At 33.3% G+C, this 16,231-nt stretch overlaps 1 protein-coding gene across 3 annotated transcripts in view; it reads left to right on the top strand.

Annotated features, from left to right (window-relative positions):
• Window positions 1-16,231, top strand: part of Dhc64C (dynein heavy chain, cytoplasmic) — an 897,235-nt gene that overhangs the window by 756,784 nt on the left and 124,220 nt on the right. The gene's annotated exons all lie outside the window — the stretch shown is intronic.

Raw genomic sequence — 16,231 nt, 5'->3', positions numbered from 1 at the left:
GGCGCACGAAGTGACGCCGAGAAAAAGCGAAAAAAGTGGTAAGGGTGGCTAGTCATGTAAGAGATGATAGGTGAGCCAGGAGATAGTAGAATTTAGAGTAAAAATAGGTAGTAGAATGTTTTTTGCTATAAAAGGAAGAAGTAAGTTGGCTGAAGTATTGTTCTATCAAGTGGAGATAGCACAAGTGTTTCTTTACCACAGAAGAACAAATTTCAGAATAGCTTAATTTAGTATATAGTTTATACTATAGTATTTAGTATATAGTTTATAGCTTAGTTTAGTATATAGTATACACAAATAGTGCCTTTGTATGCGTGCCAGCTGTTATATTGTAAGCATATATAAAATTTTTCAAGTTTTGTGGTTAGTTGTAAGTCCGTGTGCGGATTTCATTTAATTCCAGCTGTCTTAATGTGGTGCTCTCCTTTTACCATTTTGTAATTAATTTTGATGATTTCTTACTTGTTCCCACAATCAAAATGCGATAAGCTTGTTAACGTGCTGTGTTAAAATAAGCACAAGACACTTGATTTTTTCTTTTCTTTTGAAGTAAGTCCAGTGAGAAAGAACGATTTCAAAGATCAGTATTTTACTTTACATAAATTTTTGAGCATTATTCAGGGGTTCCACATTAAGTTTCTTTTTATATTTTGTTGCAATATACGAGTATTTAATATTAATAAATAAAAATATTCAGTTAACTTTGTATTGTTTTTTCTATAATAGAAGGGTGTTGATTAAATTACTAGTTAGTGTTGTTAGTTTAAAGACTAAGTCAGAATTATTATCTCGTGTATTTTTAATGCATGAGGGATCTTATCGCATCGTAATTAAGTAATTATAAGTAAAGCATATTTGATATTGTTAATCTGAAGAATGTGTGAGTGAGTTAAGGTAATCTCAAAGAGAAAAGTATCAAAATCGTTCATTTGTCACATCTCGCCATTTAGATACATAATTTAATTATTTTTAATTTTATATTGAGCGATCAAAGGCATCTAATTTGCTCCCAAGCCTAAATCTTGGAATCGTCTTATTGCAATCGTCTTATTTACTAAAGTCACTAATAATTATTTCTTTTGAATCAGTGTGTTTCGTGATTTTTTCTTTAAGGCTGCTCTGTTCCACGCAATCTAATAAATATCACAAGAGTTATTCTAACTCTTCATGACCAATACGGGTTTGTTCGAAAGATCAATTTTTATTCTTCATGCAAAACGTCCCAGGCCCGCGGTGCGAGTGCTAAAAGTCACTGTTTTTAGCTCATTTTCTCGGTCTGATTTCTATCTTAAAAAATGTTGCAAATAGAAATTTCTGCATACTTTTTAGTCAGCTTAACTAAAATTCTGGTTAGTTTTTTTAAAAAATTGAATTCTCACTGAAAAAAAAAACAAAAAAACAAATTTTGCTACATCTCGAAAAAGAAAATTTTTATATTCTCTTTAATAGGATGGATAGAAAGATAAAGTTTTTTTTTACATTAAAAAACGCCTTTTTGCACAGGGGGCTCTCACTAAAAAAGTCGAGTATAACGGTATCAAAAAGTAGACGTTCGGCTGTTCGAACGCGTGCCGAGCCCTGGTAGCACTGCGCCGCCGCGCTTTGCTCAAGTAAACTATAAATGTTATTAATTTGGAAATGCTCTGTAAACAAATATTTTCTATTGTTTTTAAGTTTTAGATGTAGGCTTTTTGGTTTTATTATTTTGTTTAGGAAAAAAATGATACTCAGAGCTCATAGATGGTTTTTTTAATTTCAATGTTTTATCGTTGATTGTAATGACAGCATGAAATTACAAAGTACTGGGTATTAATGTCGCTTTATCAAATCGAAATTTGAGTTTATTTTCACATTTTTTGTAAGACTCTTTACTGAAATAAAGAACTTTTGTTTCCTTTCAATACTTCCTTGCCCAGTCGTAAAAGTTTTCTGCTGTTAAAATTGGGTTATAAGGAAAATTTTAAGACTAGCACGTCTTACACCTCTCTTCAAGTTGGCTCCAATACCGTCACACACGACCTTTATATGGGCAGTAGCAAAAAAATATCGTTTACATTTAATTTTAAAATCTTTTTTGAGGAAAAGTATGTTTTTAAAATTGCCCTTATTTTCGAAATGTTTACTGGCCCCATGAGTTATATAAAAACTTATTTTACCAGAAACTTGAATTTTAATTAATTCATAACAACTTTTTGATACCTACACACAGAAATTGCATTATAATTAAGGTTATCGGCAATATCAGTAATACTTATGCGTTTGAACTCATGTTTTTGTTTTTGTTTTGTTTTTTTTAATAAATTACAATTGTAAAAATGGAAGCTTCGTTATTGTTCCTACGAAATGATTGGGTTAAATTATGTATAACAAATGCATAATATTTTGAAAAATCTTAAGTTACAACAAAATCCCTTCCTTTAAAATCTTTTTTAGTTCATACATTGAGAGTGATTGTTTCGAAACAAAATAATCCTGATTTTTGAGTTTTCATAGTTTTTCTCCTAAGAAGTCAACAAAATCATGACAATTCATAGTCTGTATGGTGATAGTTAATCGCTTCGTTTAAAAACACGACTTATATTCGATTTCAAAAATATTATGTTTTTTAAAACATTCAACAAAATGTGGACGTAACGTTGACACATTGGGACCTAAGAAACATATTATAATAGAGATACTGCACACTTCTTCTTAAGTACTGTCGTAATAATTTTTAAGAAGTAGTTCAGTATTCTGCAAGAAACGCTCTACATCTATAGCTTAAAGAATTAGTTTAAAATTTTCATGATATGCACATGCGCGTACATTGTGTGTACCACTAGATCCAGCTAAAACGTAGTGTAATGGTCGTAGTTGTAGAAATTCAGTATAACCTTCTTCGTAATCACTATACTTTTTTTAAATAAGCCATAAATTTCATTCATATTTTCAAGCAGTAATTTTTGCTGAGCATGGTTTCGTTCACCCTTTTTCTGCTTGATGGATAGAAATCTTTCATACCTGGTGTTAATCAACTTATACCGCCCCTTTCATGAAAATTCTTAACTAAAACCATCAATTCTTTTGAAAGAGAATAACCTTTTCGTTTAGGTAGTATTGACAGAACGCCACTATTTTTTTCTAATATTTTCTCTGCTCAAGCTTTTCTCTCACTGCAACCTAACTCTCTGATGAAGTTATTACGACTTCAAAAATCAGGAACAAAAGTAAACAGCTGTATTCTCTCTCGATTCTCTTAGTGTGAGCAAACTAGATTTTTGACAGAGAAATCCAGACTGGGCTACAAAAAATATCTTTGTATAGATCTCGAGCCCAACAACAAACGTTATTACTTTTGGACAAAAAAAATATCAGTAATAGGTCCAAGCAAATAGTAAAGATGTGTAGAACACGTTTTTTGCTTCTACTGGAAAAGCTGTAATTCAAAAAAAAATACGTTCCGCATAAAAAAGATACACAATTTCAAGACGAACAAAATCAGCCCTGGCGGACCTACATTGGTTGTGCCGTTTTTTCGCAAATTGCCAAAAAGATCCAATTTCGCCGCAAATGAAGGCCACGCCCTCTTCCTTGCAGCGCCGCGCGCCGTGCTAATCCAGTGACTAGTACTTTGCGAAAAAATACTATTTTCCGATACATTTTTTTGATACTTACGAAAAATTTATGGATACAAAAATTTTACCAGTGTTAGATTAACTTCTTATTAAGAGAGAATAATGGCTCTACATGGTCTAACAAGTTTTTTAGAGCTTTTTTTCAGAAAGACCTTTTTGCAAAAATTTTTAGGGTTCTTAAGAATCACAAACCCCATGTTCTGTTAAAATTTGAAGTCAAAATAATAATTACAACGCCAGTTACAAACTACAGATAAACAGGGTGGAATCAGCTCTTTTTGGTAATTTGCAGAAAAATGGCAAGGCCGTTTTAAGTCCACCAGGGCTCATTTTGTTCGTCTTGAAATTGCGCATCTTTTCCATGCAGAACTTTTTTTTATCTAAATTACAGATTTTCCGGTATAAACAAAAAATCTGTTTTGGCCATTTTGACCACTTTTTAAACCTATTGCTGACATTTTTTTTGTCCGAAAGTGGTCACGTTTCCTGTTGGGCTCGAGAACTGTACAAAGAATTTTTTTTCAGCCCAGTCTTGATTTTCATCAAATCGAGGTATTTGCTCATATTATCTGTAGACTCTGAAAATTTTTATTTTATTTTTTCGAGAACTACAACTGCTACTTTGTAATAATCATTTCATTTCAATTTTAATTTTTTTTCTTCATTATAATCTAAATCAGATCCTCGCTCATGGTTCAAAAAAAACATGGTAGGGCAATGAGCCATACCAATTTCGGTACAATTTGCACAGGAGCATAAAAAAAATATGAATGAAAATAATTAAATTATTTAAAAAGTAACAGATAATTTCTGTCTGTAAATTTGAATTTCTAGTAAAGAAAAAAGACTTATGTACTCGATAAATTTGGCGCGCAAGCCTACAGCAGCAGAAGGATAATGATTTAATGATTACGTTTGATTTCGACTATCTGCGATGAATGTTAAGTTGTGTGGAAAATTTTTCATCTTATTATTGAAAATAAACACTTGGCTACGACATGTACATAAGAGCCTGTGAAAATATTTTAATATGTTATAACGACATCAAAAGAAAAGTCAACAGTTTTTGATAAACGTGTTAAAATTTTTTTTTAAATAGAAAATTCATCCTTTTATTAGTGACTACTTTAGTTTAAAAATTTAGTACTGTTACTGCTGTAGACGTTAACATTCAGAGCAGTAAGTTTCAGTCAATTTATTTGGATTCACTAATTATATCGCAATTATTAAGAAATATAAAGAAGTTGAATAATATTAAATTAGAGCAGGAGTTTTATTTATTTTTGACGAATATTTATAAAGACTATTTTGCACACAAAAAAATTTATCAAGTAGTTAAAAAACAAAAAAACAACTTTTATCGGATAGTAGCTACATTTAATAATTAACTCTTTTATCCTTTATTCTGTGACAGAAACAGTTATTTATTTATACTTAGCCGTCTATTTAGTAAATAAATGTCAAAGAAGCAATGAAATTAAAACAGTGATTTTAATTCAGAATATTTATCTATTTTTTATAAAAGTTGCTAAATTTTTATAAGAATTATACCCAAAGTATCCAATGTAAAACTGCTTTATTAACATAAAGTATGAAAATTATGAACAAAAATGCCTGCAGTTCGATCAAATGATCACAAGCTAGAGAGGCTTTGAATAATAAACTTGGATTAAATTCGTTTTAAGTTTGCAAAAAACTTATCAGTAAAATAAATTTGTTACAATAAACGAATTTATCATACATATTCCTTCAAAAATATGTATGGTTCCATTTGAGTTTATTTAAGATGCTTAAATAGTACAAAAAATCAATTCAAAATTTAAAACTATACAGTAGTAAGTGATATTAATTCTAATAAAACACAAATTTTGATTGTAAATAAGGAATGTACAAAATCAAATTAAAGTACTGCATAACTAATAATTATCAATGACTAAATTAACCTATTAATTATAAAAGATACGAAAAAGAGTTAGTATTATTTTGAAGTACTACATAAATGATTTTTTTTAATGTTTGATTTTCTTAACAATGCTAAATAATGTAAGAACTTACGGGATAAATGCATGTTTTAAAATTTGCACAATATTACCTGGAATAATCAAGTTTATTATTTGTTATAAGTTAATAAGAGCTATCGCTTTTAACTAATTAGTTTGTTTTGGTTTAAAAAAACTTGAAGGAACAACGTATACTACAGTAATTACTTGTTTTTTAAAAATTATCCGCTGCATGGGCTTATAAAAAAATTGGTCATTCTCGAAATTAAAACATTTGACGCATTGGCAATAAATATTTATGATAACTGTATCACATTATTTTTTCATAGTTTTAACGTCGTTACTACTCTTAATTTGTTAAAATAAGATGTCTAATGACAGTTAGTGAATTATTGAAAACAACGTCCAATGGTGGTTCTGTCATATTTTGTATTTATTAAACAATAAAACATCGTTTCGGCTACTTTGACAACGTCCTGGCCCTCATCAGGTACAAAAATCTATGAGTAGTAATAATTCTTTACAATACGAATTTTGATAAAATACAATGAACGCACATTAAGCTAAGTGTATAATATACCTGTGACTCTTACGAAAGTAGTGTAAAATCGTAATGTAGTCAGAATTTCAAGTTAAGCTGCTTTTATACTCTGCACATACACAAATGACATAGTATACGCACGTGATACAATCAAATAAGAAACGCGAGCAGTTCCTTGTGAGAAGCACATAAACAGTTCATGTGTTCTTAATATTATAAATAAAAGAGGCTCCATAAATCATGAACATCAAGTTGATTCTGATTCTTAATTGACTTAACGAAAGACTTAACAATTCTTCAATTTCTCTGTATCTTGTTGTCTAACTAATATTATTATTCAAATCATGTATATTTAACGTTTCGGAAAAAAACGTTTTCTGTAATTTTGTTTTATGTCTAAAATTTTTATCTTATCAAAATTGAAATTGTGTGTAAATTCAATGCTATGTTGTGATAGTACAGATCTATCCTTTTTTTCCTTATGTCTCTTTTGTGTTCTGCCATTTTTAATTTGAGAGCTCTCGATGTTTGACCGACATAACAGCTGTTACAATTTGCACATGGTATGTAATAAACGATGGGTTTTTTTCATCGAATGGCTCAGTTACATCCTTTCTAAGATAAAAAAACGAATTAGACTTATTATTCAAATTGTATACACGACCAATGTAAACCTTTTTAGAATAATATTTAATAAGACAGGGCAAGTAGAGAATATACGGTAATGATAAGATTAGTTTATAATTAATTATTATCATTTTTATTACGACTGTCAATCGTATTTATGTTTTTTAAGGTATTTATTCTTTTATTTATAAATGTATCCATTAATTTTTGAGGGTGGTTGTTGGCTAGTAAAAATTTGTTAACTTATTTTAAATTATGATTATGAAATTAAGTGTCTGCTAATTTAATGGAAAATTCTACTAGTGTGTAAATGATACCTGTTTTATATTGTATTGTATGGTGTGGGTTGTTGGTACCAATTGTTTCGTACTGTACTATTTTGTTAAATAATAATTTTCAAATCAAGGACACTAATGCTATTACTATTACATGTCTCAACAGAGAATTTTAATTCAGACTAAAGCTATTGAAAATGTTTTTAGTGTAGCTAATATATTTAGTAGGCACACATGAGTATATCATCCACATAGCGTACATACAGTGGAACATCAAAACATAACTTTTTGAAGCAGGACATTTAAAGTAAACGCATAACAAGACCACACAGTACTGGACTACAAAGACTTCCCATCGGTGAGCCAAAACCTTGCTTATAATATTTGTTGTTGAACTGGAAAAAAGTCGAATTTAAAATCAAAGAAACTCCTATGCAAAATCATGTAAAGATACATTGATTTTACAATTTTAGCAATTCCAAAAATGTTTAACTGCGTTTGTGATTAAAGTTTCACTAGTATTAGTAAATAAGCTATCTACATCTAGACTTATTAGTATGTGACTACGTGAAATAATGTCTTTTAATTTATTTTTTAATTCATAACTATTTTTTATGTATGACTTTGCCAGCTGAATATTATTGATAAAAAAATTAGAGAGAAATTTAGAAAAACTATAAGTGGGTGAATTTAATGCTGAGACAATGATATGGATAGTAAAGTCTTTTTGTGTATTTAATTTGTTTATAAGACTTAATTTTTACCAATAAGTTTTTTTTGACAAATGTTCTTTGTAACGCAAACAGCATTGAACCTAAAAAAATTGTCGTCAAGTCTAACAATACGTTGCTCAATTATTATTAACGTCAACTTTGCAGTATTATTTTTTACCAAAATCAAACCCTCAATGGAGATAAAATATTACATACAGTTACGAAAAGCTTTGTTAAATTAAGTTATTAAAGAAACTGCGACTTTTGTAATTCATGAATAACCAGAAGTTCTAAATTTTTTAAAAGATAAACTTCCAAAGACAAATTTAATTTCAAAAAATAGCTTTGACTTCAAAAAGAAAATATAATTTTTCGCTATTCTCACGGGTTATGTGTACACTTATTACTTTCAATGTTGTAAATACTTATATTAGTAAAAGATTATTTTAAAGTTGTTAAAAGATAACTGAAAATATTGATGTAATAAAATAAATTTGTCCTGTTAAGATTTTAGTGATAGTAATAAAAAGTTTTTGAAACAAGTTTTTGGTTAACCTACGGGAAGTCGAAGTCCTACACTGAGAAAAGTGATATTAGAAAAAGCATTGAAACTGTAATAAAAATTACTATATTTTTAAAAAAAGTGAGACGTACTTGCCATAATGTAAAAATTTCTATGCTACGTAGTAAAACCAGATTATATTAAAGTTTGCTATTTAACATGGTAATTTTTATTTTGTTAAAAAATTTTTATGTTTAAGTAAAAAAAGAAAAATATATATTCGTATTATTTATGTTCAGGAAATACGTATCTAATTAATAGAAAATTGAGATATAGTTTTTATTCATAAAGATTTTTTCCCTTAAGATTATAGACATAAATGCTTTTTTTTAATATTTTTTATTTAAAAAAAATCTGCTCTGACATTCTGTGTTGTTGAATTATAGTTGCATTTTGTATAGTATTTATTTTAAACGTGATCATAGTTTTATTGGTTGTATTAGTGCATCACCGTCAAACTTATATTGACACAAGGGGAGGGTAGAAATATTTTTGTCACTTAATTGGACAAAAAATAGTAAATAAAAAAAGTTAAAGGAAGTGCATTAAACCCAAGAACATTGAGTTTAAAAGCAAAAGTTTTACTACCACTTCAACGACTGCTCAAGCAAAACTCGAGATGTTTTGGAATTCACTCAGGTGCTTCTGCATAAGCTCTTCATGTGCATAGTGAGAAAAATTAAGTACAACTTTTTTTTATACTTTCATTATCGATATTTTAATCGTTAATTATATTTTGGACGTGTATTACAATAGTTCCGCATCAAAAGTGAGTAATATATCTCCTTAAAAATAGCTTTTAACAAAACTAAAATTTTAAGTAAGTTAAATGAGTTAAGTTTATATTTTGTAAGAAATTTCTAAACCTTTATACACACTGGTAATAAGGAGGATTCTTCCTAATGAATCTGTAACCTTAAAAAGTTCTAAAATCAAAATATAAAAACGGTAAAGTTCTTTTTTTTGTGCAGCATAATAATTACATTTTGTATAATAATTGTAGTATAATACTGTTAAATACTCGTACTTTAGCAGTCAAACTAAGAAATTAATTTTGCTTAAGGGGTCATATAACATATTCAAGAACACTGTAGAGTCAGATAGTTTGACGATTGGTTGCCTTACATTTCACTAGTATTTTTTTTTTTTGGTCGAGACAAGCTTGGAGGTATGAAAAAAAAAATCATTTTCTGGCGGTGAAGTTTTGACCTGTATCGTACATATTTCTAATATTTTTCATCCATACATTTTTTTTATATAATGATTTCCTCATACTCCTCCAATCTCTTTTCTTATGTGGTCAGATTTAGGAAAGGATTTATAAGGGTATTTTTTTGTCAACTACCACTCTCGACGCCGTAGACGTATTTGCTGACTTAGTTTGCTGCTTTGTCAATATTTTTTTTTTTTTTTTTTTACAACAACAAAGCTTTCATTTTTCCTCTCTAATGTCTAGAGAAAGTGTACTTTTTAAGATGTTTGCGTGGCGACTGAGTTCTCCAAGCTGAGCTTCAACTCTACTTGCGTCACAGCGTGATTTTTTTTCTTCTTGCGCCAGTAGAATCTCCGTGTGTGGTCTCTATGGATGCAATTTTGTTTTTTTTTTTCTTGCACAAGCAGGAGCAGCTCGCGTACACTGCTGCGCAATGTCGTTATGTAAGTGACAGCTTATGTGATTGCAAGCGTCTTTTATTTTTTTCCAGTTAAGCATGCGGGTTGTAGATTCGTATGCCTTCTCTCCAATATCGACGACCCTGTTTGAATGAGGGTAGCCTAGTAACGTTGTCCTTCGATGGCCAAGTTCTCAGAAACACTGCCGCACACTGGGTGTGGTCGATTATTCCTCTCGATCGTCGAGCGGTGATCTGGGTGCATTATTTTTAGTCTCCCTTACATGAACGATTAAGTACTGGTCCATGTAGTTTTTGCAAAATTATGCTAACCTTGAGGTGGACGGTTTGACGAACGGGCTATTCGTCAATTTAGACATGGCAGTCAATTCTATATCCCGTTACGATTATGTGTGACGTTTTAGGTGTTGTGGTTATCAGTATATCATGATGGTAGGAGTGGGATTGTTTCTAATGGAGAACGATAGAAGAAAGAAAGAAGAGGAGGTTTAATCTCTTATACTCGACGTGGGCTCGTGGGCCTTTTCAAAAAATAGTTTTATTTTTTCTGAAATTGTTTTATTTTTTTTTATCATTCCTCCATGCTCCTCTCTACCTAACAATGATGGCTAAAATTTTTATTTTTTTAATATATTTTTGTTTTTTTTTACAATAATGAAGTCAATCGGATAATCAAGAAGAAAATTATTTTAATTTACAAGTATATGTCGGCTTATACGTCTGTTTTTTCCTTTTCATTTGTCTTTACCATCCATAATTTGTACATTTGGCCTGTGAGTTAATTCTACTCCTATTGAGTACGTCTACTCACTAGAGAGTGCCACACGTGCCCCTCACTTGCTTTGCTTTTTTTTCATTCACGTTACATCAAATTACAATTGATTAATATAATTGATGCTTTGTTCATGCGTACCTTTCCATTATATTTGTTTTTTTTTTTTTTTTTTTGCAAATCTAAGTCTAACGTATATGAATATCTAGGTTGCGGCGCGTCCGGGGCCGTGAAAAAAAGTTTTATCTTAAGCCTAATTAATCCCACTCTTTTTGTCATATTTTCGCGCTGCGTCCGGGGGCTGCGAAAATTTTAAAAAACTGAATTTTTGTACGTATTTTTACAATAGTCTATCTCCTCAAGGGAGTAGGTTAATTGTCAGAATATCTGTTGGTTGCGCAGTAATCACTTATTTCATATTTTCTTTTCGTATGATTTGTTGCTCAACCGCGGCTCGTCCGAGGGCCGCGAATTAATGAGAACTAACGTTTGTCACTATATATATATATATATCATACACGTATGTTTCTGTTTATCCTGTCTTCCTATACAATATACTATGTCGGTATACTAGCTTTATTTTTCTTATCCTGTATTTCTTCTGTCGTTATTATTATTATTATTACTATCATTAATATTAATATTATTAATATTATTATAACTATCGTCGTTATATTCTTTTCAGTGAATAGCTTACCGTTGCTTTAAGGATCCGGCGGGGGTGGTGGTTCAGGTTGGGGCCTTATGCGCTTTTCGTTGGACTCCCGCAAGTCAATCCTTATTTTCGGCCTTCCCTCTATATCTTGCATTTTCATGCCAATCATTACTAGAGCCTGTAATTCATCGGACCTTTCCTCTAATTAATCATGTATGTTCAGCTCTCAGTTTTTTTCTTCATGTTTGCAACCGGCTGTATCTACGAGTTGCATTATCTTATCTACCCGTTCTTGTTTCTCTAACTCTTCTTCGTCTTTTGTAAAAATTTCAATATTTTTCTTGTCATCTATTCTTTCTTTATTAAATAATCTTATCATTGCTTCTCCCAAGCTTTCAACTTCGTCTCCTTCGACGTCTTCTGCGCGCTTCCGGTAAATTTTCTCATATTCTAGCAGCTCTACTTCCGGAACAGGCTCATATTTTATTTCGTTACTTGTATTAATGCACTCTGTGACTATTTTACCATTAACAATTCTGGCTATAAAGTATTCCTTCCTCCATTTCTTGAAGGGGTATCCAGCCATTTTCTGAATTATTTTTGCTTTTTCTTTTCTGCGCATAAATTATTTGCCTCGATCTAGCAGGTATTTTAAAACACTACAGCCCTACCAGTGGTATCTCTACGCTATCCAATTTAATCGTATTCTCGGCGGTGCTTATCTGGCCCCGGTATCGCTTAAAAATATCCCATCCTATGATTCCTTCCGCGTCAATTGGGAAGTCATGGGGGACTACATGTAATGTGCACTCTAATCCGTGCAACTGGGCCTGTACTGTGCCCAACGTTTTGCATGCTCCGTGAGTCACGCCGATAATAGCTACTCGATACCTACTGTCTATTTGCATGTCTGTGCTTAGAAAATTAGCCTTTACGATCGAAATCTCTGCGCCTGTATACGCATAAAAAGTCGCTTTTCCATTTCTTAACTGTGGTCCCTGTAACTGGACCGATGGTGGCATATGCATTGTTCTCGCAAGTTTTATAGTTACCTTCGGAAGCTGCTCTACTTCTTCGTTGCGCTCTGAAAGCTTGGGTTCATCATTATCTACATTTGTGTCCGGCGCCTTTGTCCGATTACTCTTCTTGCGGGCTCTCCTGCCTTTTTTGTGCGTTTACCGCTCCTTTGTATCGGAGTGTCATCTTGCTTTGCCGTTTTACTTATTATTTTTTTTTTCACTGTGTAAGTACTCGGACTGTTGTTGTGCGTCTTCTTCTCTACTATCTCTTTCTTTGCCTTTTGCGGCCTCTCTCTCACACATTCTTTCTTACCGGACACACTTTTCTCTATCTCTTTCTCTAGTTGATGCTCGACGTTTGGGGACCACGTCGAACATCTTGCGAGTTTAAAGCTACGGGAAGGTCTCTCCTGTTATCCGGAGTGTATGCGCCGCTTTCTTGCTGCTGTGGGCCCCTCCTCTGTGGCGGCCCGTGGTTAACTAGATCTCTATAATAGCCATCCCTGCTATCCTGATTTCTGTAGCCGTTACCATAGCAGTTGAATGTGCCCCTGCTATAATCGTTGTACGCGTCACCGTTGCCACGGTTGTCGTAATAATTATAACCTCTGAAGTTGTAATCATTATACCTGTAATTGTGATTGTTGTTACTATTGTATGGCTTCGTTGGGCCATTGTTATAACCCCTGTCGTAATTATTATAATTATTATTATTATAGTTATCATTCCTACCCCTGTAGTTATAGGCATTACTGTCAGTAAGAGTATTATTTGCGGGTTGGTTACGCCTCTCGTTACGCTGTCTCTCTTCTTCCTCCTTGTCTTGCTTGCGTGGGCGGCAGTCTCTCACATAGTGTCCCGGTTTTTGACAGTAATTACAATTTCCCCTCAGTTCCCTTCCGTTTTCTTTCGAAGTTTTTCTATCACTCATCACCACTAGTAGCTTTTGGCATTCCTCAACTGAATGCCTGGTTCGGCCGTCGCAGTATATACAGCGTTTTTCTTGTACTGCTGCTGTTACTTGTACTCCCTTAGTATTTTCTGCTGTTTTTTTTCTTTTCTTGCTAGGTTTATGAGTGGTCTCCACTCTGTTGTTATCCTATTGCATGTGGGCAGTGCACTTACCGGTATTGCATGCCATAAACTAAGGTCATTTTCAATTTTCAACGTCTGTATTATTGCTTCCCCTAGAGTTTCCGGGTTAAACCTTGCGATCCTCCAACTAAAAATTGGAAGTTATCCGTAAATAAACTGTTTTACTGCCTCGGATGCTAGGTTTGCCTTCATTGCCTGTTTTTGAATTGGGGGAAAGTATGGGTTTGAATCGTATAACATTGTTAATCTATTGTATAATTGTTGTACTCGTCCCCCGTAGTCATTCATTGCTTCACTATCTTTCTGCGTTATTATTTTCAATTTTGCTATGAGCGAGTCTGCATTATCAATACTGCAGTATCTGTTTGAGAACTCTTTGATGAACTCTTCGACTGTAGTAAACTGCGTCAGTCTCGGGGCGAAATGTTCCGCTGCTTTCCCTTTTAGCCTATTTGCAAGGGTGCCCAAAAAAAATAGTTCATTTTCCGGGCCTATTGTACGTGCAACCATACGCACCATTCTTTCGAACAGCGGTAGGTTGATCGGGTCACGATCGAAAAACGGGATATTGTTTGTCATATTGCTGAGCATGGACAGAATGTTGTGTTGCGCATACTGCGGTTTGCGTAGGTGGTCGTAATTGCGTGTCTCTTGTTCCTTTTCTATGTATGGGGTCATGGTCGGTATTATGTCACCACGTCGTCTATCCTTATTCACGTTAAAATTGACCCGATCTGTATGATAATCAGTTGGTGGTGGTGCCGTTGCCATACACGCGGCTTTCATCATTTTTTCGAGTTCTTCGCTCGTATCCTTTATTCTATCCCATAGCTGTTGGTTGTGTAAGTCGCTTGCCCCGATTTTTCTTGACTCATCGCTTTTGTACTGTGATGCACCGGAAATCGGCAATTCTGGTTTCCCCGGCTTGCCCCATAGTATCGGTAGGGTGTCTACTCTATCCGTTTGGGCTCCGCGTGTTTCTTTGGCCCTTCTTATATTGCCCCAATGGCCCGTTCTCCGGAGATAAGACTCACTTCTTTGTTTGCGGGTCCTATGCTTACTCCTACGTCGCGTTGTATGTAATCGAAGTCCCTATTTGTCAATGACAAATTTCGGATGGGCCCTGCAGTCGCTGTGAATAGCACGCCTACTTCCTCTGTCTTCTTTAGCTTTGCACTAATTTTTGAAAACAGGCCCATTACTATTGCCTTCGTTCTTTCATCGAAGGCATCTAGATTCTCGCACCTTTCTGGTTCGAGTTCTAATTCTAACATCTGTTACGACATATTTTTCTTTTGCTTTTTATTACTAGAGTCTTGCCTGCACGTGTCGATTATCGTGTTATCTAGGCCTTCGTTCTCGCTTTCTGACTCATGGGTAATGCCGCCAAGATGAATCATTTTTTTTTCCTACTTTTTCCTTCCTTTTTGTATGTACGTGTCAGGAAACGTATTTTCTTTTTGATTATTGCAAAGCTTATGTATTTTCCTAATTACGGGGCGACGTTTAATTACGTATAGAGCGGCTTAATAATAATCGCGCGAAAAGAATAGTAAGAGGCGAGACAAGAAAGCAAAGGAGTGGCGTGTGTCTTTTACTCGGTTTCTTTTAATTTTGTGCTCTCTCTTTGTTTAGTGATAAATAGGACGAAATATTCTTCTGGGAATATCTGTAGTCTATTTTAGTTAATAAAAATTATAGTAATGAAAATAGTGATCTACATAGGTGCGGGTTATTATTATTATATAGTTATTTTCGAATATTTCCTATATCTGTGCAAGCCTACTTATAAGATCCCTTTGTTTTATGTTTGTTTTGCAAAGTTTTATATATTTTGTTTCGGGGTCAGGGAAAATAAAAACGATGTAAAGATTTAAACAACTCACTTACCAAGTCAACAGTACCCCCATTGCCAGAATCATTGTGCTGAATATCATCCTTCCCTGGTTACTACTCCCCTTTTTGGCGTTGAGCGTCAGGAATATAGATGTGACTGCGATAAACTGCTACCTTCTTGCTGGTCTTTCCCGAAGTTGCTTTGACCTTCTGTTTGTAGACTTCCCGATCGTTGATATCGAGAATCGCTCGTATGAACAGCTACCCGTTTACCTCTGTCCTGTTTGGGTCCGTTCCGGCACTCAAGTTCGGTTTTCGTGGCACTGCACTATGTGTGCTTCTCGGCGGAATTTTTTTTGAAACGAGTAAAATAAGCGAGAAAAAAAATTCCGACTCTTACCGTACCCCACACTTAGCACCAAAACTGTTACGTAGGATTAAGAAGCTGGTAAGGAGGTGCGTCACGAAAAGAACTCAACTCGTTAGTCAATTATTTATTAGCTTCTTGAAGGCAGAGGCGTGTGTGTGTTTCGCGCGGTGTTTTCTACTTATCGTTCAGTCTCTTGCCTAAAAGACGCTCGAGTGCCCCGATTCGTGTCTCGCAGGGCCTTATATAAGCTCGTTCCCCCTATTGGTGTCCTTTACTAGCGTAGGCTTGTCGTTACTAGGGTGAGTCAGTATGATATGCCCAGCATATCGTACGTAACAGTATCTTGTTGTCTATTAATATTATTATTAAAATAATGTATATTTAACATTTCGGAAAAAAGGCACTTTTTTAAATTTTGTTCTGTGTCTAAAATTTTTATTTTATCAAAATTGAAGTTGTGTGTAAATTCAATGCTATGTTGTAATAGTGCAGATGCATCTTTTTTTTCTTGATGTCTCTTT

Source organism: Copidosoma floridanum, unplaced genomic scaffold (assembly GCF_036245765.1).
Source record: "Copidosoma floridanum isolate Cflo_tuat_1 unplaced genomic scaffold, Cflo_Japanese_pri ptg000011l, whole genome shotgun sequence".
NCBI classification, from domain to species: Eukaryota; Metazoa; Arthropoda; class Insecta; order Hymenoptera; family Encyrtidae; genus Copidosoma; species Copidosoma floridanum.
Note: the sequence above shows the minus strand (reverse complement) of the source record. Positions and strands in the feature narration are given on the sequence as shown.